Source organism: Triturus cristatus, chromosome 5_2 (assembly GCF_964204655.1).
Source record: "Triturus cristatus chromosome 5_2, aTriCri1.1, whole genome shotgun sequence".
In the NCBI taxonomy this organism is placed as follows: domain Eukaryota; kingdom Metazoa; phylum Chordata; class Amphibia; order Caudata; family Salamandridae; genus Triturus; species Triturus cristatus.
The window spans coordinates 57,260,996-57,287,702 of NC_140588.1; positions in this window are offsets into that span (position 1 = coordinate 57,260,996).

The following is a 26,707-nucleotide window of genomic DNA, read 5'->3' on the forward strand; positions in this document are numbered from 1 at the left end:
TTGATCAGAAAGACTGGAGTGCCAATTGAATAATACTTTTTTTGTTTTAACAGCGTCTTGAAGTTATCTTGCCTCCAGAACTGACTTCATAATGGCAAGGTACTTATTTATATTGCATGAATATATATAATCTGTAGCTTAAGTTCTCTCCACCTGCTTACTCTCTATATAATGGACAACAGCCTTAGTATGGATTCTACTGATTGTGAATTTTTGACTGAATAACATTGTATTTAGAAGTTATACATAACAATGATTGTTAGTTTAAGCCCTCATAATATGAAATGTCAAATAAAAACCTTTTGGTTTCCAGATTTTTGTGCCCATGTCCTGCCTTTTTCAATTGTGATGTGCATTATCTCTGTATATTTTCTATCTATGTGCATGAATTTCTCTATGTCTTGCCTGGTCTTCGCACCTTTCCTACTCAGCTATTGCCTTTGATATTGCATTCAATATACTATGTAAAAAGATACATATGTATAATGATATATATTATCTACTGGCGGTCGCCAGTAGATAGTTATAGTTAGGACCGTGTTTCCATAGGAAATCCGCAACATTCTATTTGGAATAACTTTGGCGCCGGTTGACGAATCCTCGCAAATTTTTCAAAACTAATGGGGCGCTACGCTCCGCTCCTACCCTGAAAGTCTCGGGGGGATTCGTCAAGCGGGGGCTGAGAAAAAAGGGGGGTCCCAAAACGCGTTTTCCCCATGCATTTTCCCATAGGACCTTTAGTCCGAGCTACAGCCCGAACGGCTGAACAGAATTACTTGAAATTGGGCAGAGAGGTAGTCCTCAGGTCAGGGATGTGCCTTTTGCAGGTCTGGTGTAAATCTGTTCAGTAGGTCCTGAGAAAATAGCATTTAAATCAATATATATATCTGTAAGCGCGCTCCGTGCGCTTACGGTAAGCTTGCCGTACGCGTACGGTGCCGTGCCCGAGCTCAATTCTGATTGGTGGTTACATGACTGTAAACATTCGAATCGGTCGAAATCAGAAAGTATCGGCCGCCATTTTCTGTCTCTCGCACTGAAAAACAAAGGTTGATAACATGAAAAGGGGGCAACGAAGAGAGTTGCAGACCCCCTAGCGTTCGTCAGGGGGTTCACGAAAGACCAAAAAGTATGAAAAATAAATGTAATATTTTTTAAAAAAATCACGGAGTGCGCGTACGGTAAGCTTACCGTACGCAAAAATTAAAAATAAATACATAACTTAGCATTTAAAAAAACGTACAAATTCACTGAAAAAACCATAGGTTTCACACACGTTATAGTTAGGAATTAGCATTTAAAAAACCTTGCAAATTCACTTAAAATACCATAGGTTTCACACAAGTTATAGTTAGCTGTACATTTCACTCGTAAAAAAACAATGAAATTCCACGTTATAGTTAGATCAGGTAACTATAACTTGCGCGACCGCAATGCACAATGTGTCATTTCAGATGTCATCATTGATGTCATGAGTGATGTCACTGACCATGTCATAAGTGATGTAATATGTGACGTCATCAGCAGTGCATTGCGGGGGCGCAAGTTATAGTTACCTGATCTAACTATAACGTGGAATTTCATTGTTTTTTTACGAGTGAAATGTACAGCTAACTATAACTTGTGTGAAACCTATGGTATTTTAAGTGAATATATATATATATATATATGTCTCCTACTGGCGGTCGCCAGTAGGTAGTTATAGTTAGGACCCTGTTTCCATAGGAAAACTGCAACATTCTATTTGGAATAACTTTGGCGCCGGTCGACGAATCCTCGCGAAATTTTAAAAACTAATGGGGCGCTACGCTCTGCTCCTACCCTGAAAGTCTCGGGGGGATTCGTCAAGTGGGGGCTGAGAAAGAAGGGGGGTCCCAAAACGCGTTTTTGCCATGCATTTTTCTATAGGACCTTTAGACACAGCTACAGGCCGAACGGCTGAACAGAGTTACTTGAAATTTGGCAGAGAGGTAGTCTACAGGTCAAGGAAGTGCCTTTTGTAGGTCTGGTGTAAATCTGTTCAGTAGTTCCTGAGAAAATAGCCTTTAAATCAATATATATATCTGCGGCAGCTTACGGTGCGCTTACGGTGCGCTTACCGTAAGCTTACTGTACGCGTACGGTGACGTGCGCGAGCGCGATTCTGATTGGCTGTTAGATCTTAGTAAACATTCGAATCGGTCGAAACCAGGAAGCGACGGCCGCCATTTTCTCTCTCGCACTCTGAGGGGGGGAGGAAAAACATAGGTGGAAAATATGTAAAGGAGCATGTTAGACAGCTCCTAACCACCTAGCATTGATTAAGGTGCCCCACAAGACCCCCCAAGGCCAAAAAATCAATTTTTTTTATTTTCGAAAAAACGCCGATTACGCTTACCGTACGCGTAAGGTAAAAATTATTTTAAAAAAATATCCACATTCTCTCCTCCCTCGTGTGCAATTGGTGCCCGCAGGGCACCTTTTGTGCATGGCATATAACACATAGGAACAATTAAAAAATTAAGTTTCTCAACGAAGCGCATAATATGTCCTCCGTGTGCGGACGATGCGCGAAGCGCATCGTGCGTACATGGCCCATCCAGCGTAACGTGGGCACGTGGTGCGCGCACGGAACGAACTGCGTTAAGTGGGCGCGCACGCCACGAACGGCGTAAAGTAACTTAACATTTAAAAAAACGTACAAATTCACTGAAAAAACCATAGGTTTCACACACGTTATAGTTAGGAATTAGCATTTAAAAAACCTTGCAAATTCAGTGAAAAAACCATAGGTTTCACACACGTTATAGTTAGCTGGACATTTTACTCGTAAAAAACCATTGAAATTCCCCCGTTATAGTTAGTGCAGGCAACTATAACTCACGCGACCGCAATCCTCTGCTGATGACATATGTGTCTTTATGAAAAAAAAATATTTGTAATATTATGTATAGCTAAAATTTAATGGAAGAAGACATGGGCAAATAAGTGTCTAAATACAGTATTAGCATCAGCAGAGGATTGCGGTCGCGTGAGTTATATTTGCCTGCACTAACTATAACGGGGGAATTTCAATGGTTTTTTACGAGTAAAATGTCCAGCTAACTATAACGTGTGTGAAACCTATGGTTTTTTCACTGAATATATATATATATATATATATATATATATTACCTACTGGCGGTCGCCAGTAGGTAGTTATAGTTAGGACCACGTTTCCATAGGAAATCCGCAACATTCTATTTTGAATAACTTTGGCGCCGGTCGACAAATCCTCGCGAATTTTTCAAAATAGGTGGGGCGCTACGCTCCGCTCCTACCCTGAAAGTCTCGGGGGGATTCGTCAAGCGGGGGCTGAGATAAAAGGGGGGTCCCAAAACGCGTTTTTCCCATGCATTTTTCCATAGGACCTTTAGACACAGCTACAGCCCGAACGGCTGAACAGAATTACTAGAAATTTGGCAGAGAGGTAGTCCTCAGGTCAAGGAAGTGCCTTTTGTAGGTTTGGTGTAAATCTGTTCAGTAGATTCTGAGAAAATAGCCTTTAAATCAATATATATATCTGAGCCAGCTTACGGTGCGCTTGCGGTACGCTTACCATACGCGTACGGTGGCGTGTGCGAGCGCGATTCTGATTGGCTCTTAGATCTTAGTAAACATTCGAATCGGCCGAAACCAGGAAGCGGCGGCCGCCATTTTCTCTCTCGCACTGAGAGTGTGGAATAAAATACAAAGCACAAAAACATGTAAAGGGGCTGTTTGGACAGCTCCAAAACACCTAGCCTTATTGTGGGAGTCCCCAATGATCCCCCAAGGCCAAAAAACGAATTTTTATTTTTTCGCTAATTTCGGCGATTACGCTTACCGTACGCGTACGGTAAAAAAATATTTAAAAAAAAAATTATCCACACTCTCCCCACCCCGTGTGCAAATGGTGCCCGAAGGGCACCATTTGAGCATGGCTTATAAGAGGTGTGAAAAATTTAAATATTACCTTTCAAAATGAAGTGCATCATATGTCCTCCATGTGCGCACGGTGCGCGAAGCGCATCGTGCGTACATGGCCCATCTAGCGTAACGTGGGCACGCGGTGCGCGTAGCGCACCGCGTGCCCATCGTGCGTGCACGGCACTAACTGCGTAAAGTGGGCGCGCGGTGCGCGAAGCGCACCGCGTGCTCACTGTGCGCGCACGGTGCGCGAAGCGCACCGTGCGCGCACGGAACGAACTGCGTTAAGTGGGCGCGCACGCCACGAATGGCGTAAAGTAACTTAGCATTTAAAAAACCATACAAATTCACTGAAAAAACCATAGGTTTCACACACGTTATAGTTAGGAATTAGCATTTAAAAAACCTTGCAAATTCACCGAAAAAACCATAGGTTTCACACATGTTATAGTTAGCGGAAATTTTACTGATAAAAAACCAATGAAATTCCCCCGTTATAGTTAGTGCAGGCAACTATAACTCACGCGACCGCAATCTTCTGCTGATGACATATGTGTCTTTATGAAAAAAAAATATTTGTAATATATGTATAGCTAAAAATTTATGGAAGAAGACATGGGCAAATAAGTGTCTAAATACAGTATTAGCATCAGCAGAGGATTGCGGTTGCGTGAGTTATAGTTGCCTGCACTAACTATAACGGGGGAATTTCATTGTTTTTTTATCAGTAAAATTTCCGCTAACTATAACATGTGTGAAACCTATGGTTTTTTCAGTGAATATATATATATATAGTACTATTTTCCTAATGTGGGAAATGTCTACGTTCCTGTGGGTTTCATGAGAATTTAAGACAACCATGTTTTGTAAAATATTGCATTGAGACAGCTTTGAAAAGCTGAATGATTTCCGCAACACTCATATTTGAATCTGATGAACTACTTTAAGTACTATAGAGTCTTAGATGGAGACATGCAATAGTACATATCTACAATAAGAAGTGTCATTTCAAATGTTCACGTTGCCTGCACAGACATCTGATTGAGAAGGGACTCTTGCTAAAGCATACACAAACGTTTGCCAACATAGTGAGTTAAGCACTCATAGCTTATCCATGGTAGCAATAGAGTATGTGGTCCAGAGGAAAGGGGATCTACAGATTCATACCATGGTTTTATGGAAGAGTCATCATATACATTCCAACTAATTAATTGAGAAACAATTACATTTGGGTGGTCGCTTCTTAGAAGACTGAATTACTTTATGTTGCTGTATAACAAGCTTCCCAAGCAAATATGATTTTAAATGCTTTGATAAATTTGAACATCAGAGCGCTGGGATTGTTGAGCAGGCACGGCTTATATTAGCATATCAACAAATTATTGGAAATCTCCCTGAAGTACAACTCATAGTGTATCTTGTTAGTAAACAACAGAGCTATTCCAGTCTTTACTATGGACGGATTATACTGTCTGTTAGAAAAGTCACAGAATTTTCTTTCTGGTGGAGAATATTCTAAACCTAATTTAAAGTTGCGATAAGGTCATTTTAATGTGAAATAGACTGCTCAGAACAAGTGTATTGAAACTATAGCTTGTGAAAAACTTGTAAAGCAATGGGTAAAATGATTGTACAGCTGCCATATTCTAATCCCAAATTTGGATACTTGTCTGAAGGAAGTATGGCCTTTTAGAAACAAAACACAATGTTTTACTTGTACTCTCGGCACGAGTCCTACTAGCAGACAGTGAGCGCATGCTGATCCAAAAAGTGGCAACAATAGTAAGCTGTGGTCCACATGGATCTGAATTTTTATACATTATCACGCTAAAAGGGGGCGATGGGATCACCCTCAAAGTTAAGTTTTTTTTCTCAAAGATGTGGGCCTACCACAAGTTGTTTGTAATGTATAATGATATTGTGAAACCCCTGCATTGCTTGGCTTTTTCTTTAACTACAAAGTGTCGAACATTGTTCCAAAAAACTATTAGTGACTGAACATTGTGTGGGTTTCAGATATGGATTAGTTGTCCTAATTATTATTACAAGTTCATAGATGTGTTGGAATTTTAGCTAGCTTATTTTGTGGGGCAATATATTGCCCCTGTTGAGCCATGGTTTATTATGGATGGTACCTTTCTGACTACACACTGACAGTTAAAAATTCTAAAGTTATAAGTATACCTTACATTTATAAATTACTTTACACCTTCAAACTGTTATAACTCACATCCATACACAGTGTAGTGAACTTGGTAGTCCCACTAGAATAATTATAGCTTGCGCCTTCGCCATGCATTGCTTTTACCCTTTCATATTACATCACTTATACCATCTGAAATTTTAGAATTCATACCAACACATGATATCGCAAATCACATCATTTGTCACAACACAGTGCATGGTACAATGGCAAGTTATAGTTAATGTTGTTTGACTATAGAGTTCACTACATTGTATGGAGGTGCACGAGTTATAATAATTTGATGGTGGTGCATAAAGTTTAAATTTGGGGTATAACTGTAACTTTAAAATTTCGAATCTTTGGGTACTTTAGTTTTGCTTTGTTTGGAATAAAGTTTTATCAACTATAACTAAGATTTAAAGGTTACAATGACTTTATAGTTAGGTTCAGTTTTTACACACACACACACACACACACACACAAAACCATGGAAATTCAGCAGTTATAGTTATTTCAAGTAACTATAACTCGTGCCCTAAGGTAACTATAAAAACAACAAAAAATGAATGCGTCCTCATGTAATGCAACTACAGCTATGTAAAGCTCTCTGATACCCAATTTGGGTCACGTTTTGTTACATAAAACTCTGTTAAAAAAACAAATAAATAAATACAATTTTAAAAAGCTATAACTTGCGCCCCTGCCATGCAGTGTTCTTATCAATAATTTCACTGCAAATGTTGCAATGATATTATCAATGATGTTATAGAAGATGTCATGACTGATGTAATATGTAGGGTATTTGGCAGTGCATGGCGAGGGCGTGAGTTTTAGTTAACTAAGTGCATGACTTATAGTTGCTTGAAATAACTATAACTGCTGAATTTCTATGGTTTTGTGTGTACAAAATCCGAACCGAACTATAATGTCCCTGTAACCTTTGTTTTTTTCTGTGAATTTCTAAGGTTTTTTTAATTCTATTTTCTAACTATAACGCCCTGTAACCTCTGTTTTTTTCCTCGAATTTCTATGTTTTGAATGCTATTTTCTAACTATTACGTCCCTGTAACCTTTGATTTTTTAGTGACTCATAACTTTTCATAATATAAATTGTACTACAATTTGAATCATATAAGTTCAATTTAATAATATACATTTTCACAAGTTTATAAATACATTTTATTCACACATTTATTATTATTATATATTTCAAAACAAATTTTTTGTAAATTAAGGTAAGGTAACTTATGTAGTCTTTCTATAAATGCAATGCACCAAGTCTTCCTTTTACTTAAATACATTTTTTGGATCTGCAGATCCATCGCAAAACATTTTTGCACGCATTCAATACTAAAACAACAACACATTTAATACAAACGTATGCTATAGCAATTTCTATAAGGATATCACTGCCTGTCTGTGGGTGTGAGAGTGGCTGTTTGAGTGACTGTGTGGGTGTGTGAGTGGCTATATGGGTGTGTGAGTGGCTGTGTGGGTGTGTAACTGGGTATGGGAGTGGCTGTGTGAGTGAGTGAGTAGGTGTGTGAGTGGCTGTGTAGGTATGTGAGTGGTTTTGTGGGTCTGTAAATAGGTGTATGAGTGGCTGTATGGGTGTGTGAGTGGTTGTGTTGGTATGTAAGTGGCTGTGTGAGTGGGTGTGTGAATAGCTATGTGGGTCTGTGAGTGGGTATATGAGTGGTTTTGTGGGTCTGTGAGTGGGTGAGTGGCTGAATAGGTATGTGGGTATATAAGTGGGTATGTGAGTCGGTGGTTAGGTCTGTGAGTGGGTGTATGTGAATGCACTCAATCCTTTCAAAATCACAAGAGGAACATGATGGTTTCTTCCACCATATACTATATGTGGCTTAACATATCAACGGATTTCAGCCAGAAGCGGCCTTGATCACGATGTTTAGGGGCCATATTTGATTTCTACTTTATACACATAGAATAACAAAAATAAACAACTTCAAAAGTAAGGCAGTTCCTGCTATGTAACAGCAACCATTTTTGAACATGCAAAGTATTACATTCAGGTGTATCAAAACAAAATAAGCACAGCTTGTGCATTCATTGTGTGCAAAATACTTAAACAATTTCAACCTTTTTTGGTTTTTTGATTCATCCTGTTGTTTTGTACATTACACCAAGTTCAACAATTCAGCACCAGTGGGCAAACATTCTGAACTTAACGTAAGAATACACATTTAAAAAAAATGAAAATAAATATAGAAATGTACCAAAATATTAAACACCACATCTTAAGCAAGATGTGTACATGGTGATCTACTTACATAACCAATATGACATTGTAACTGATTATTGAATCTTTATCATAAACAATAACTCTATTCTGTTTGTGCACTACTCTATAGTGATTAAGCCCAAGTGGGTAAACATTCTTACTTTCCTCAGGTGCCTGATGTATATCAATCTCGATGAAGCCCTGATAGCATAAATAACATGAAAACAAAAAAAAGGGATTAAAAATTACTAATAGCAGTTTTATACTTAATAACACATTTCATCTATAAACACCATGGTTTTTTACCAGCTCATAGGAGGACAGTTAGACATAAACATGCATTTGCTCATCCATATTCAAACCTCTTGGTTCTAACAAATCCAATTTTTGTATGCACCTTCCAGTTTTCAGAAATCTCTTTTCCTATTTCCTCCTCCTGGGCTTTTGGGGTCACTGTCTATCACAAGTCATTTCAATTGATCAATGTCACCTATGTGACTCTTCCAAAAATACCTCGCTTCTGGGTAGTTCTCATCTTTATACTTAATGGTCCTAAGGTGCTGTAATATTCTCTTGTGTGCCTGCAATTTTGTGCTGCCCACTTATGCTTTACCAAATAACCATATAAACAGGGGCGTGGGCAAGATGGCGGCTGGATAGGATGCACGTCTATGTTTCTGTGGCTCCGCCTCACACAAGCATTGAATTTCTGCCTGTCCCTAATTTGCTACAAGGGGAGTCGGGTCTGTGACCGGAACGTCGGTGGAGCGACTCGGGACAGCAGCGGTTTGGTTTCCGCAGCCGCTGGGACGAACACAGAGGAGTTGAGTGGCCTATGGCCGTGGAAGAGAGATGGTGGCTGGGAGTCCAGGCCTGAGCGCGGCCCACCGTTTCAGACCAGCCCGTGGCACAGAGATATAGTGATGCAGGCGGAGCTCTGAAGAGACATACCCCAGTGAGACAGCCACAAGCTGTTCAGCCTCGACTCCAGGGGCAGCACCGGTGCAGCGGAAGTGAACGGGAGGCTGCTGTGAGCCAAATGGTGCGCAGAGAGGCACGCTGAGAGCCATAAAAGAAGAACCTGCAGAAACATAGCTTGGAGGCCAGAGCCCGGCCTCGTTGTCACATCGCTGGAAGAGGCTGCAGAGAGTGCAGGCCTGCGACAACGTTTACTGCAAGCTGCTTGAGGTACTCCGGGAGAGAGCTGAAGTACTCGGAGTGAGCGCAGGGCCAACATCGTGGTAGTGCTATCCCGCGGCTTGGGGACACGTGGTGCCCAGAGGGACAGATTTGCCACGAGAGAACGTTTAGTGCAGACAGAGCACAAGCCTGGGGCAGAGGAGCTGTTTCGAAGGTGAGGGGTGAGGAGTGAATACTAGCGGAGCCAAGGGGGAGAGCCCGCGCCTCAGGCCTGACCCTGCAATTTGGCTCGAATGCCCACGGCCAAGGGCAAGAGGTAAACGAGGAACCAAACAGCATCAGCACCTTGCGAATCCCTAACTCATGCGGGGGCCAGCTCCTGAGGAGGAAAGTCATCGCAGAGGTGAGTGCGAGGCCCCGGCGGGGCGCATCCACGTAACATGGCAGAAAGTAAGCAATAGGGAGTTGGCCGTCTGCTGCTTCCTGTGGGTTAACTGGCGTAGCCTGAGAAGAGGGGAGAGAAGTGGGTGTGAGCCCAGGCCGGTGGGGATTCCGCCCAACTACTGCCCCGGGAATCGCATAACAAAAGGGGATGAAGTGATCTGCATGCTGCCATTTTGACTGAGCTTCCCTGCGGCCTAAAAGTACTTGCCCAGTCCCAGATAGACCTCCAATTCACAGGTGATCTTTCCCAGGAGAAGACTGTGGTCCCACGAAACCCTGCGCCCCTCACATAGTCAGGTTGTGGAGAAGTTTATACTGCTCTAGAAGTAGGGAAAGAAAGGTGGTGAAGGGGGCATGAGAGCACACACCTAAGGCTCGTCCCCACTGGGCTAGGAGCACGTGAGTTAACCACTCCCGGAGCCAAGACTGCAGAGAGAAAGAAATGAGCACAACGGGAGATACATCCTACTGCAGCGCAGCCCCAGGAGATTGCAGGGGACAGAGCTGAGGGACCACTTCAAAGGCTTGGGGGATGAGGAGAGTAACAGGTACATTGTGACCTACCGAAGGATTAAACTTTTGCAGGGCCCCTCAGGCCCTCAACCCTGAGAAGGAGTACTACTAGGTACCAGACATTGCCATGGCCACAGCATGAGCAAATAAAGACAGATCATTGAAAGATATGCTGCTGAAGCAATCTGAGGTGAGCGGCCCAGCGGGGGGGCTCACAGCGATGAGAGCCAGCAAGAGGGGCTGAAGGTGCTGATGGCCCGGCAACCAAAGCATTCATGACTGCACTATTTATGTCCCTTAAGGAAGATCTCCCAGAAATGAAAGGCCAACTCTTTACATATTTGTGGAATATGTTTAATAAGGAGATGAAGTGGGAACCCCTGGTCACGGCAAGAGCTCAGCACAAGTAGAGTTGTGGAGGGGCTGTTTAGGTTTGCCTGTAAGTTAGGCCATAAGCCGGTGCCTGAGCTTGTTATTTTATATAAAGCAAAATGTTTATCGTTGGCATCTTACGAGGTGGGAGTGTGGGGGTGCCATAAAAATCGCCTGTTACAAGTGGTAGAAAATAAGTTTATAAAAAGATTATTGATGATTCCAAATAGCTCTGCCACTTCTTTCTCCCATCAAGAACTGGGGATGGAATACGTAGAAGATCGCATTGGCATTGCCACCCTGCTCTTATGGGCAAAAATATGGGTGTCTGAAGAGTTACTGTTTTCCAGGGAGGTTATTGAAGACTGTATAAACTTGGATAAGTCTTTGAAGATCCCCTGGCTTCGTTTTGTAAGGGAGAGGTAATTTGAGATTGGTTTGGGCGAGTACTTTGACACTCTGACAAGTATTCCCACAAACACTAAGGTTATTATAAAAGAGGCGCATCACACCTGGGCAACGTTGCGTCATACTCATTTGGAGGCAACAGGTCGGAGTTGCATTTTTTACGCCTAAACAGCAATCTTACTTATCCTTCACTACAAATATTTAGACACGTTTTTTAACAAGAATTTCGGTTAGGCACTCTGCACTTTCTAGTGGCATTTCCTAGACAATCTGGGTGGACGGACAATCTCATTCCCTGTCCTTGTGACAACATGGCAACCCGGAGTACGCAGCACTTTATTATTTTTTGCTCACTTTACAAGGAACCAAGGAGAAGATTTTTGGCATCACTACTAAAGAACATTCGTTAATGTACATATGTTGAGGGGTTCAGATAGCTGCAATCGCTGACCAGTTCTGCTATTTGCTGTGCGGTGTCAAACTTTATTAAAACTGCAATGGCTATTAGAAAACGTTATGAACTACAGTAATCGGATGGGGAGAAGAAACACTTCTTATGGTTTAATTTTAACCAATATGAAATTTAATGGCCGATGATGTGTCTATTTTACATGGGATTTTATCTTATTAATAAGGATTTTTAATATTTGAAAATGTATTGTCTGCTTGTCAAACTTTTGTGGTCTTGGTGCTGAATAAAGTTATTCTTGACTTGACTTGAAAGGCCAACTCTCCACCGACCTGAAGGAGATCAGGCGCGATCTGGAAGAGGTGCGGGAACGAGTGGCGACCCTGGAGGAACATGACACCAACAGAGATGAGGAGATCACTATGATGCAACAAGAGCGTATCCGTCTACAGGAACAGCACATAGACTTGTAGGCCCATGCTGAGGACCTTGAGAATCTCTCCCGGCGAAATAATGTACGTATTAGGGGGTGCCTTGGCAGGCCACAGGAGATGATCTTAGAGCCTATGTCCTAGCTTTTTCCATCACGTCCTGGGCAGCAATCATACCAAAGATATTCTGTTCGACCGGCTACATCAGGTGGGCCTTCCATGAGGGAATAAGGCTCCACCACCAGACATACTGGTATGCGTCCATGATTTCCAGCTAAAGGAAAAGATCATTCGTAGAGCACGAGAGACTCAGACTATCCAATTTCAAGGTCATACTCCTACCTTTTTTCAGGATCTAGCGGCGTCAACTTTGGTCCACACAAGAGAATTTCGTGCTATAACCACCCAGCTTTGAGAGCAGGGAATCTCATATTCTTGGGGGCACCCCTTCAGAATCATCTTCAAATATCAGGGGCAACTGAGACAACTTCGCTCCCTAAAGGAGGCACGAGAGGTGCTGAGGTTATCGGACTCCTCTGCAGCGGATCATGATGGCTACACCCGAGAGAGCTCTTTGCATAAGTTTCCACGATGGCACCGGGTCGGAATGCCCGCCTCTAAGCTTAAACCGGACCCGGCAACGATTACTAAAGAAAGGGAGGCGGTGATCACCTCAATGTCCTGGCGGCCAGATCAATCGACTACCCCATGAATTAACTCTGTAGCATAAGCCAGGATGGTTTACTTGAGGTGGAGCCGGGGGGACCCACTGAATCGGCTAAAGGCTCCCGATGGTGGACGCTACCTCGCCAACTGGCGGAGAATAGGAGCCGAGTCATGCAGATCTTCCACCGTGCCATGACCCTTATGGGTTTCCCTATGTAGACGAACTTTTGTCGCCTTATGTTTTATATGTTTTGGAACATGGGGCATTAGTTCTGCTTTTGGGGGTTCTTGTTTTTCTTTTTTTTTTACCTGCTCCAGTAACTAATGGTCTTTACACCCGCTCACTAACATTAAATTAGCCCAATAGAGTCTGGTGGGGCCTTGGGGGAGGAAATGCACCCTATGTATCTCGCCAACCCTGATATCACAGTATAGGTAGGGATTTAAAGGTTGTAAGCCTCAATGTTAGAGGTCTGAAAAATCCAGTGAAACGGTCTGCGATCCTCTCCCTGTTAGAGAATTCGGTGGAGATATCTGCTTATTGTAGGAGACACATCTCCTCTCGAGACACACTGTGTGCATGCAAACACGCCGCTTTCAACAGCAATTTTGGTCCTCTGGCCCGGCTAAGAAGAATGGTGTTCCAATCTGGTCAGAGCACATTTACCTCGGAAGGTGGTTGCCACACTAGCAAAAATACCTGGGCACTTACTTGCAGTTAGAATTCTGTGGGAGCATACAGACATCACAATAGCTTCTATATACATCCCCAACACACACCAGGAGTCTTTTGTCCTTAATGCCTTAACGGAGGTGCTATCGTCTCCAGATGCGGTTGTCCTGGTGGGAGGCCATCTCAATCAAGTGATGGACACAGTGCTGGACCGATCAGGGCGAAAATCTATCCAGGCGGGGGCCTTTCCAACTGGGGGCCTGGGGTGGCTAGCAGAGAATGGCTTTCAGGATGTTTGGCGTACTCACCACCCGGGGGTAAAGGATTAGACCTATTATTCTGCGGACCACAAATCGTACTCGTGGCTGGATCATTTTCTTACCTCCATGTCACTTTTGCCCTTTATAGCAGACTCTTCTATAGAACCTAGATCTCTTTCGGATCATGCATTAATTTTGTTCAACATACACACAAGTCAAGGCCAAACAATGCCCCCTAGATGGCGCTTGAGGGAGAGCCTCCTGCGGTCGCCACTAGTCTTGACAACAGTAAAAACCAGGCTAACAGGCTATTTGAAGACTAATGATGTGGGAACTGCTTCCCTGGCGGCTGTCTGGGAGGTATTGAAACTGGTGCTGAGAGGGTAATTTATCGCAATCTCCGCTGCAGAGAACAAGGTCCGTCGGGAAAAGCGTCATGCTTTGGAACATGAGGTGACCGAGATGGAATCATTCACAAAAGAATGGGGGCCGAGAGTTTGGAGAGAGTTAGAAAAAAAGAGGATTCAATTGAAACGCTTAGCCCTAGATAGGGCAGAGTATGCACTTCTCAGGCTACGGCATAAATATTATCTCAGCAGCGACAAATGTGGCAAACTATCGGCTCAGAGGCTTAGGGCTAAAAAGCTAGACCCACCGGAGAAGAGGTCTATACTAATACGCAAATAGTAGACGCTTTTAGAACCTTCTATCAAACTCTTTTTTCTGAGTAGGATCCCCCATTAGTAGAACCCCGTTCCTACCTGGAGAAATGTTCACTCTCTAGCCTGCCGAAATTTACAGCAGATCAATTAGATCAACCAATACGCATAGAGGAGGTAATCTCCGCAATTTCCCGCCTAAAAATTCTGAAGGCTCTGGGCCCAGACACCTTTTCTGCTTTACTCTACAGGACTTTCTGTCAGGAGCTGGCCCCCCTCCTGACCAGATCATTCACTTCATTCCTGGAGACAGGATCGGTAACAGAGTCCATTTCGGAGGCGGCTATCTCGGTAATCTTAAAACCATCCCAGAATCCCACTGAATGTGGGTCATGCTGAAACATCTCGTTATTAAACATCAATGCGAAAATATTTGCCAGCATCTTGGCAGCCTGTCAAAATCCATTGATGGTGGCGCTGGTGGATCCCGACCAGGCCGTCTTTATTCCTAACAGGCAGGGAGGGGATAACACTAAACGTCTTTTTCACCTTATGGACAGTGTCCAGAGATCACGTAAGCAAGCACTGTTTCTATCAGTAGATGCCGAGAAGGCGTTTGATAGGGTAAGCTGGTCTTATCTGTTCGACACACCGGGGTATTTTGGGGCTTGGCAAAAAGTACAGAAAATGGGTCAGCTGCATATACCGTTCTCCTGGGACCTTTGTCCGGGTGAACGCTGCGACCTCCGCCGCATTCCCGATCACTCGGCGGACAAGACAGGGATGCCATCTATCCCCCCCTCTTGTTCGCTCTATATATGGAGCCTTTTGAACAACGCTTGAGGGATAACCCATGGATGGAGGGAATAAGATTTGAGAAAGACATACTTTAGGTCAGCCTATATGCTGATGATGTAATACATTTGCTTACTAACCCACAGTCTACTCTGCGGCAGCCGCGGTCGGTAGTAGGAGTACCTGCAGGGCGGTGACGTGTGGGGAGGGGGAGGGGCAGGGTGGGGGGTAGTAAACTATGGATTACGGAGGTTTACAGGTAAGTAAACATATAAATTAATAAAACGAATTTCGTTGCGTGCACTGCATCCCCAAATGCGATGCCGTGCACGCAACGAAATTCGTTTTATTAATTTATATGCTTACTTACCTGTAAACCTCCGTAATCCATAGTTTACTACCCCCCACCCTGCCCCTCCCCCTCCCCACATCACCGCCCTGCAGGTACTCCTACTACCGACCACGGCTGCTCTGCGGGCATTGATTACCAAACTAATAGCTTTGGAGAAACCGCTGGCTTCAAAGTCAATATGTAAGTCACAAATACTAAATCTCTTGATCCCGCAAGCTATAATAGAGACTATTCAGCATTAGTTCCCATTCCAGTGGACACAACAAGTATCAAGTATCTGGGTATCCAGCTTGCCCGACTATTCAAAGAACTGTGGCCCTACAACTATGCGACTCTGCTTGACCACACAATAAAAGCATTAGACAGCTGGACGCGGCTCCCAATGGCCGGGTTTGGAGAAATCGCAGCTGTAAAAATGACAATCTTGCCTCGTATCCTCTACATTTTCCAAACAATACATTTGGCACCACCCCTGAAAGCACTTTGCCGACTGCAGTTGCTAGTTAATACATTTGTATGGGGGGAACCACGCATATCTCTTGTCCAAATGACACGCCCCAGGAGGGAAGGGGTGCATGGGGCCCCCTATGATTAACCAATATTTTCAGGCATCGAACCTTCGGACTAGTAGAGTGGAACCGTCCCCCCTCTGAAAAACATTGGAACTTTATGGACCAGTCTGTGGCAGGGGTAAACATATGGCGAGAGATCTGGCTTCACCGCAAACACAGGGCGTGGGGACTGTATTCCTCAATGTTTACAACGTCAACCATGAAGGTGTGGGATGCAGTGGCGAGCAACAGAGGCTGGACCAACTTTTCCATCTCCAATGTCCCCCGATAGTGGACAATCCAGACTTCCCCCCAGGTGTGGAATCAGAGGTGTTTCAAAAGATGGAGGGAGGCGGGTTGCAAGGGGCTAGGATCCTTGTTTTGATACAAATGGACTGATTCCATTTGAACAGTTCAGGCAGGGCTAGGATCTCTCTCAATCTGATGAGTTCCACTATCACCATTTAAGACACTGCGTTACATCACCTTCCTGCCAAAGGGGGGGCGTCTCGACTGCTCGAGGCTTTTGAAAAATGGCTGGTATATATAAAAGACCCTAAGCGCCTAATTTCTCAGTTATACTCTATGCTTTCCACAGGCAACAATGGGGGCAAATAAGGGGGCAATTGCGTAGGGAGGCAGAATTAGAAAGGACACTCTCCGACAAAAAAATGGGAAGACATATACACTATTGGGCATTACCATACAGCACATGGGTGGGAATGGAATCCGTATTTAAAGTAATAATATTGTATTGGTACTTTACACCAGCACGCATACATAGCTGGGATAAAGGCGGATCCGAGCAATGTTGGAGGGGGTGCGTAATGACCAGATCTTTAGTGCATTTATTATGGCATTGTCCTAAGCTGCAGCGTTATTGGAAAGGAGGTTTAAGACGAGGCTTTCGATACTACCCTCTCTAGATTTTCAGCATACACCATTCTTGGGCTGTTAAACCCTCTACCTTTCCCCTTCACTCTCTGAAGGGCAGACAGATTGTGCTAGCCTTACTAGCTGCACAACAGGTGATTCTGTCCCACTGGGGGACACCGGCTATTCCAGATTTTAGCGCCTGGCTTCAGAAATTATGGCTAATTCTGACTATGGAGTGAATGTCCTTAGTAGCTGATCGCAAGGAAGAGTCATAAGCTGAGCTATGGGCCCCTTTCCTTCAATTGCTCTCCAAAGATCTGAGGGAGATAACATATCCCAAATACTCACAAATTCTATGATTGCTTCGCAAGAGCCTCACCAACACACATCGTAGCCAAAGGTATGAAGATGCATATAGGTTCACTTTCTGCTATCTAGGCGAGGGGTGGGGTGGGATGGGGTGTTTGAGACAGGATGACTGGTTCGGGATTTAGGGAGAGGGTGGGGGGAGGGGTTTTTATTTAGAGTTTTCTTCCTCTTTATTCCTGTTATGTGAGTAAGTTTTCATAATATCAAGAAACGATTCTATTAACGCTGCCAGCCTCAGGGTTGTACTCACGCAGCTGTGTAATCACATTAGATGTAAGCGCTGTCAGCCAGTGATTGTAGGCATGAAGCTGTATTCTTTCACTCTGAATCTCCTTAATAAAAAGATTGTTTTTTTGAATTCCTTCTGATTGTAATCTCTTTATGAAATGTAGTTTTGGAGGAGGTGACATTCTTTACACGCCTTCATTTATTGCACTGCGCAAAACCATTTCTCAGTTTGAACTAAGAATCGGAAGGCGCTTCTGATATCACTAATATATTGAGCCCTATTTTCAACTGATAATTTCTAGTCTTTTGATTCATCCGGTCTTCTTTAACATGTTTTCTTTATGCAGGTGATGCAGCAGTATATTCATCGGGCCCCCGTCAAAACTATCAGCCAAATCTCTGCTTAGGTAGATAGGTTTGGAGCGGTCTTTGGATGTAAACTCAATTTAGCAAAGACACAGATTTTTCTTAGCTATTACTTTGTTCCTGGTATCATTCCAGTAGATACTTACCTCGGGGTTAAGATCTGTGCTGCATTGTGGGGTTGAATTATCACTCCCTTTTGATAATCTTGGCCCCTTGATATACCTCCGTAAAAAAAAAAATTGTTACAGAGAGTTTCATTTTTGATTTGTGTTTTTGTATGATTAGTGAAGTAATTTAGCTTGAGTAGACATTACTAATCTGGGCCAATTTTTTCTGGATGGCATTTTCAAAAATGGCGGATGTGTTGCAGTGTTGATGTACTATTTCAGGAGCCATGAGACCTATATACTTAATTTTGGTGTCCAAACATAGATTTTGGGGGGTCACGTAGCCTTACAGAGACAGAAAATAACTTCTCATAGAAACCCTTCCCACGTTTTCCAAAATGGAGGCTCTATAATGAAGTGTTTTAGCTATCATATTGGTCATTTTTTTAATATTGATTTTGTTTCAGGTTTTCCGTTGATTCAAATTCATAAACATGAGTCAGGCAGGTGGTAGCAGATGATCTTTACCTCTTGACAGAGTGTTGCTAACTCCGAAATCTGAGAACTCCTTCAACAAAGAAAAATGTGTCATATGCCAAACTAATCCAAAAGAAAAGCTTACATCAACTGCGGCTGGACAGAAGAGAGTTTGAGATGCTGCAGCAATACAACAAGATGAAGTTCAAAAAAGATTGAAAGTGATGGGTGAATTGGATCAAATATTTTATCATTGTAAGAACAAGTGCTACAAGTCTTATACAATGGAAAAAAGTCCGGAAAAAATAGTAAAAAAATAGCAGAAACCAGTGAATCACAAGAATCTGAATCTTCTGAGAAAGCGACAATAACCAAACCCAATGCCCATCCACTTAGAAAATCAATGGCTACCCCTCATACACTTCCAGCAACTGATTAGAAAGCAGAGGACCTTTAATGTGTTATCTGTGGTTTATCCAGAACAAAGGTCAAAGGGATTGATGAAAGAACAAAGTACAGAGTATGTGAGTCTCAAATGGCAAACATGTTTTTATCTGCAGCTAGTTTCTTCCAAGATGAGATTTTCAGCCGAGTAGCTGATCTTAACAACAAGGTGAATGTATTTAGAGCAGATTTGTATGCCCACCCGAACTGCATGCGTGCATACATTCAAAAATATGAATGCACAATAAGCTCCCAGCAGCAGCGTAACCACTGGCCTTTAGTTAAATTTGCACTCTGAAAGAGCAAATTAAGTTTTAAATCCACTCTTGAGTGCCGGCTATGGGTTCATACTCTGTGAGATCAGAGAAATAATGGTCAACATTGATGAAACTGTATTGATCCATAATAATGAAATTGAGATTATTTTGATGGAAATGTACAATCATAAAATTCGTTTTTGCCAGTATAACAAAAGAAATGGGCCACTTGTGGTGTTCTCAGCTGATTTGACTCCTAAAGTTCTTGCTGCCAAAATAAGATCACAGGATGAAGTCAAATCAGCAGGAACCATTTTAAGAAATGTCCTGAAAGATTTAGATTTTGGATTTAATGACAGATTTTGAGAAGCCCCAGAGCTCCGCAAATCATAGGGGTCAACAAGAATGCCTGATTTTGTCGAGAAGCCGACAACATTGAAGATGGCTTTGAAGATATAGGTGAAGAAGTGGAAGGCAATACCGTGAACCTATAGGCTTATGCTGTCCAAATGTACTGTCTTTTCCAAATTATGTTTTATGAATTACATCATGGAAAAAAGAAAACTACACTACACATAATGCCTGCCCTCACAATCTATGACATGTGCAAAAGTAGAGAGCTAATCCCTTCAATGACTAGGATTGGTGTATCAACAAGTAATAATGACATAGTACTGAGCAAGACCTTGTTAGCAGCTCATGCTATACAATCTTGTGAATCCGACAGCACACCAATTCCAAGCCACTTTACTAGGAAAGGATTTACAATTACTGCTCTTGATAATTTTGATTTTGGAGACAGCTCTTTTTGTCTGGAAAATTCAGCACAGATGATACTGCCATGGTGCTTTTTCAAAACTGTACCAATGAAGTAGCTGCTGGAAAATGAGCTGTGTCAGCTCTAGGCATAGACAAATGTAGCTGCAAACGTATAACCCAACTGCCCTGCCAGTGTGTGCAAAATGACTAAAAGCCACGTCCTAGTCTACAAGAAAGTTCTAAAGTGGCGGAAGAAATTGATACCCATCTACCTGATGCTGTGGTCAGCAAAGGTGATTTAACTGAATTTATCATATCACTTATTCAGTGCGGACTGAAGGATGAAGAAAAGCCAGTTCCTCTGTGGGCTGGAATTCATGCTCTTATCTTCCAGAATACCACTGAAGAAAGTTGGGTTTATAGCGGTAATACCATCTCCAGTCACAAACTACGCAACAGTATACACAGCTCTAAAAAAAAATTCTAAGATGTACGAGCTCAGTTTGAAGACCAGCCTATCAGCTTGTGCTGCGGGTGGTTTCAACCCGCCGCTGAAGCTTCCATTGAAAAATGAAAGTTTGCAACTCATCATGTGCGGTAGCATCCTAATTGCGGTGTCGGAACAGCTGACCTGAGATCGGCCAGTTCCCCATCCGCAGTGATGTCAGGCAACTCCGACTAACATCATTATCAGGGCCAAATTATATTTTAATTATTAATTTGATAATTCGTTATGTTAGTTGTGGAAAGAATTTTCAGTAACATTTTATGGGTGTGTTGGATGTTTTGTGGGGGTATACTGTGGGAAGTACATTAATTATAATTAATATTTAATGAATGATATTTTGTGGGTGTGTTGATAAATATTTATATTAATAGTGTAAATAATAAGTTTTAGGTGCAGATTGTGAGTTTTGTGGAGTTATAGGGTGGGAAGTAACTAAATTAAATGTATGTAAAACATATTTATTTGTTAAATGCTTTCTAAATAAAAATATTTGTATGAACTTTTTCGTGCTTTATTTATAACAATATTTGTAGGCATTGGTGATATGTATTTAACATTGCAATATGTATTTAATTTTTTGACATATTTATATTTTTCTTTATTAGCTTTGTTTTTGAAATCATTTTATTTTGTTCAAGATATTTGGTGAATTGTCAGAGCTTGCTGACTGGCATGTGGAAGGAGGACTACCCTAGGAGGAGTTCTGTAGGGTACAGAGGGAGTGCCTACCCCTTGAGGACATGTGGCAATAGACCGAAGATCAAGCAGCAGGTGATGCCTCTGGAAGTCTTCACATTTACTGGGACAACAAGGGACCAGGTGGTCCTACAATGCTACAGGGCCTTCCTACTGGAGCTAGCTCACGAAATCCCCCTGGCAGAACACCTGGGCCAAGACAAGACATTTGCAAGGCTTGTTCTCCACTTTTATTTACCTAGGATCAAGACTTCCTCAGATGCAATGTGACACTGATTGTTGAATTCCAGACTGATACCCACCAACTGTAATACAATGTGATGATTGTACTGTGATGACTGATTTTGTTGTTAATAAACAGATTTCTTTTTGAAAAAAAAAGACTTCTTCAGATGCATTCTGTAGGACTACTGTAATCTGCCAGGCCAGTGGGAAGACAGGGCACAGGATTAAAGACCCCTTAATCCATTGCCTGTTGTTAGCACACCCTTTGAGAGGGTGGGCATTGACATTGTTGAGCCTATGGATCCTCAGGCTGCTTCAGGCACCAGGTTTATCCTGGTTCTGGTGGATCATGACACTAGGTACACAGAGGCAGTCCCTCTAAGAACCATGACTGCACCTGCAGTGGCAAAAGCCCTGAAGGGGATTTTTACCCATGTGGTATCTGACAGGGGCATTAGCTTCATGTCTGCTTATATGCAGTCGGTGTGGAAGGAGTGCGGGGTAACCCACAAGTTCCCCACCCCTACCATCCACAAACACATGGGCTTGTTGAAAGATTCAACAAGACTCTGAGGCGCATGAGTAGAGGCCTGCCTGAGGCCCTAAGAAGTAAATGCCTGCTGTTTGCATACAGAGAGGTGCCACAGAAGAGAGTGGACTTCAGCCCCTTCAAGCTTCTGTATGGACACACAGTCAGAAGACCTCAGCGTTTGGTGAAAGAAGGGTGAGAGCAAACTCCCAGGAAGATTCCCCAGGATGTAGTAAGTTGCATGCTGGCTTTCAGAGGCCAAATGTCTAAGGGACTGATTTAGATCTTGGCGGCAATGGGCTAGCCGTCGCTTTTCAGCCAGTCTTCCCACTGCCTTGGCAGTCCACCCACTTGATTTAGATGTTGTCTGCTCACTGGAGGGAAGACCACCATAGTCCTGCCAACTGCACCAGAATCAGTCTCCCGCATCAATGGAATCAGAGGCAGAAGTTGCACTCAGAGGGTCTCCTGCCAAGATTCCGCTGTCCAGATTAAGATGTGCCTTACTGTTAAGGCAACTGTAGCGGGGAAACCTCCAAGCTTGAGTTGGCAGAATGGAAAAAAGAAGGTGAAAACTCACCTTTTTTTAGGGTCCCACTACCGATTCCATCTTGAACGTCAATGTCCAGGTCCATCCTGTGCTGCTGCTACTTGACCACGATCTTCAGCTACCCTGATGTGGCTGGGATATTAGGTAGGATTTTGTGGTGGGTATTGGTGTACATTCAATAGTGTGTGTATGTTGTTTGTGTGCAATGCTATATGTACAAATATGGGCAGTACACATTACCTACATATACATTTAGACAGATTCACAACATATATATGTATTGAGAAGATAATAAGTAGTACTTACCTGTCTCCACACCGCCATGGGCTCACTCTGTCATGACACCCCATCCAGGAAACCAGAACATCTAAATATGCTCAGCTGAAAAACGCCTGCCTGATGACAACTGACGACTGTTTGCCAGCAGAGTGGACTGCTGCCGTGGTGGTCTCTTGTCTATATCCATAACATCTAAATACTGCGGGCGGAATACCGTCAGCTTGATGAAGTACTTAAGAGTGCTACTGCGGTGGAATGGGGGTATTCTTGCCAAATTCTAAGCAAGCCTTAAATTGTGGAAGCAGGCTTCAGTCAATTAAGAAGCCAGTCAGGATGTGATGAGACAATAGTTTGACCAAAATTCTAACACTGTCGACCTGGGCACAAAGTGTGGGTTATGGAAACTGTGGAGCCCAGAGCCCCCCCCCCCCCCCAGAGCCCCCCAAGGCCGTTGGAATGTGCCTTATGATGTGATTGAAAGGAAAGGTGAGCTCACCTACTTGGTGAAACTTAAGACACCTAGGCAAGCCCACAGGGTGCTTCATGTCAATTACCTCAAACCCCACTTTGAGAGGTCTGATCTCACCATGCTGCTGGTGATTTATGAAGAGGAGAGTGAGCCTCTCCTTAACCTCTTAGACTAAAAGGACAAAGATGGGTCTGTGGAGGGAGTAACCCTTCCCACCAGTCTGACGCCTGAACAGCAGAGGGCCTGCTACCAAGTGTTAGGGCAGTACTCCTCTGTTCTCCCTCATCCCTGGGACTACCCACCTGTGTACCCATGATATGGACACAGGAGACAACCTTCCTGTCAAGAACAAATCTTGCAGGTTGTCTGATAAGTTGAGGGCCAGCATTAAGGAAGAGGTTTCCAAAATGCTGGAGATGGGGGTGATAGAACCCGCCAGTAGCCCCAGGTCCAACCCTGTGGTTCTGGTACCAAAAGCTGCCCCACCAGGCACCAGACCTCAACTCAGGTTCTCTGAGACAGATGCTCATCCCATCTCCCAGGATGATGAGCTTATTGACAGGTTAGGGGCTGTCCAGAACTTAAATACCTTTGATCTTACTTCAAGGTACTGGCAGATCGCCCTAACAGAAGAAGCAAAGTAGAGGTCAGCCTTCACGACTCCAGAAGGCCACTATCAGTTTAGGGTGATGCCCTTTTGACTTAAGAATGCCCCTGCCACCTTCCAGAAGCTAGTGAACCAGGTCCTTGCTAGTATGGAGGCCTTCTGGGCTGTCTTATCTGGATGACATAGCTGTCTTCAGTAGCAGCTGGAAGGACCTGCCTTTTCACCTCCAGCAAGTGCTTTAGGCTCTGCAACAGGCAGGCCTAACTATCAAAGCCAGTAAGAGCCCGATAGGTGAGGGGTCTGTGGTGTACTTGGGACACCTAGTGGACAGGGGTAAGCCCCTCCAGGCCAAGTCCCCTCAAAATCCAGAATTAGGTCACAGCATTCACAGGTACTTTAGGATGATTTTCAAGGGATATGGCACCTTTGTTGCCCCCTTGACTGAGCTGAAATTGAAGAAGCATCCCAGAAATGTGGTTTGGACAGAGGCATGTCAAACTTAATTTCACTCCCTTAAGCAGGCCATGTGCACAGCTCATGTGCTTAGGTCCCCTGACGTCTCCAAGGAGTCTATCATTCAAAGGAATGCTTCAGAACATGGCATAAGGTCAATGCTGTCACAGCTTAATAAAGAGGGCCTAGACCAACCTGTAGCCTTTCTCTCTAGGATGTTACTCCCCAGGGAACAAAGGTGGTGTGCTATAAAAAAAGTGTCCTTTTCTGTTTTCTGGCCACTGAATAAGTTGAGGCCATACCTGTCTGGCACTCACTTCCTGATTCAGACTGCTCACAGGACCCTCAGGTGGTTCATGCAAATGAGGGGTCAGAATCCAAAACTGTTGAGGTGGTCCAATATCCTACAGGGTATAGACTTCAGGGTGGAACACAGACCAGGGGTAGACCACACCAATACTGACAATTTATCCAGGTATTTCTGCCTTAGTGATGAGAACTCCCTAGAGGTTGGATATATCTCCCAAATTTCAGCTCAGGGGCACGTATTAGACCTGTTATCCTTAGGATTGACTTACCCCAAACGCTTTGCCTGCTTACCTCCTGTTTTTGCTGATTCTTTCTGTTGGCCTTAGGACTCTGAGCACTTTACCCCTGCTGACCAGTGCTAAAGTGCATGTGCTTATCTCTAAACATGGTAACATTGGTGTATACACAATCAGCCTATTTAATTTACTTATAAGTCCCTTGTAAAGTGGTATACCATATACCCAGGGCCTGTAAATTAAATGCTACTGGTGGACCTGCAGCAATGATTGTGCCTCCCACACAAGTACCTTTCAAACACATCTCAGGCCTGTCACTGCATAGCCTGTGTGTGCAGTTTTACTGCCACTTTAACTTGGCATTTATAGCCATTTGTCAAGATTTTACCTCCCATTTTATTACACATAAGTCATGCCTAAGGTAGGCTCTAGGTAGCCCATAAGGCAGGATGCTGTGTAAGTACAAGGTAGGAAACATACTTTTAAGTTTTGCATGTCCTGGTAGTGACAAATAGCTAAATTTGCTTTTCATTGCTGTGAGGCCCATTCCTCTCATAGGTTAACATTGCTAATTCCTTAGTAGACTTTTACATTGTACTTCCTGATTGGAAAAGAGTGGCTGTGTCATATTTTATATCTGTGGAATGGTAATGATAAATCATCTTTACTGATAAAGTTGGATTTAAAATTACTGCTTCAGAAATGCCACTGTTATAAAGTACAAAATATGAAATAAAGAGCATGCACTCCTTCCCTTTAGAAATACTTTATCGAACTTGGTGGAAAAATTACTTGGAGTGATTGCGTGCGAGCAGACTGCGATCTGTCCCAACCATCGCAGATTTAATGAAAAAATGTTGCAAGGGTGACGCAAGTGCGCACCCATCTGTCGCACTGCGAGAGCAGGAGTATATCCTTATCATCAATTTCTCATTTACTTTTTTGAAAAGATAATCATTTTGTTCCAGGTAAACCAGTCAGTAATCCTCGATACTTATCCATGATTGATCAATACTTTTAACATGCCAGCAAGGACAGCGTGATTCCAACATGATTCATTTTGCATTTTCACATATCTACTGCATGCCCTCCGGACCTTCAACAGCGACACGTTCAAAAGAATCATTGAAAGCAAGTTGGCTCAAAAGATATTTATTGCTTTTCACCCAATGCATTTCGGGCCACAGGGGCCCTTCGTCAGGGGTCACTGAAATGGATAACAAAAAAGATCTCAGCCATATATTCAAGGCGAACTCTCTGTTTCAAACTAAAATACAGTGAATGTGAAAGCAAACCCAAACGGAAAACCTTATTATAATTAACCCCAGAAACTCTTCAAGCTCACCTCCTCCCTCCAACACTTAATCACCACTGAAACAAAAATAAACCCAGCACGTGAACATTCATAGATGAACCCCCTCACCCACAACCCATACCTAACCTACGTGTCATCCCTCAATTAAACCTTGCTGTTAGACCCACCCTGTTAGCTAATACTAATCCCATCCCTTCAATCCAAATGTAAACGAGTAAATCACCTTGAAAGCGACAAGGGGCAATAACATCGTAACGTGCAGCAGCACAATGGGAAACACACCTGTTTCCCATTGTGCGCGAGGTTAAAACTGCGGTGGAAGGGTTTGAATCGAATTGAATGCTGACATTGTCAAATGCTGCTGCACGTTACGATGTTATTGCCGCTTGTCGCTTTCAAGGTGATTTACTCGTTTACATTTGGATTGAAGGGATGGGATTAGTATTAGCTAACAGGGTGGGTCTAACAGCAAGGTTTAATTGAGGGATGACACGTAGGTTAGGTATGGGTTGTGGGTGAGGGGGTTCATCTATGAATGTTCACGTGCTGGGTTTATTTTTGTTTCAGTGGTGATTAAGTGTTGGAGGGAGGAGGTGAGCTTGAAGAGTTTCTGGGGTT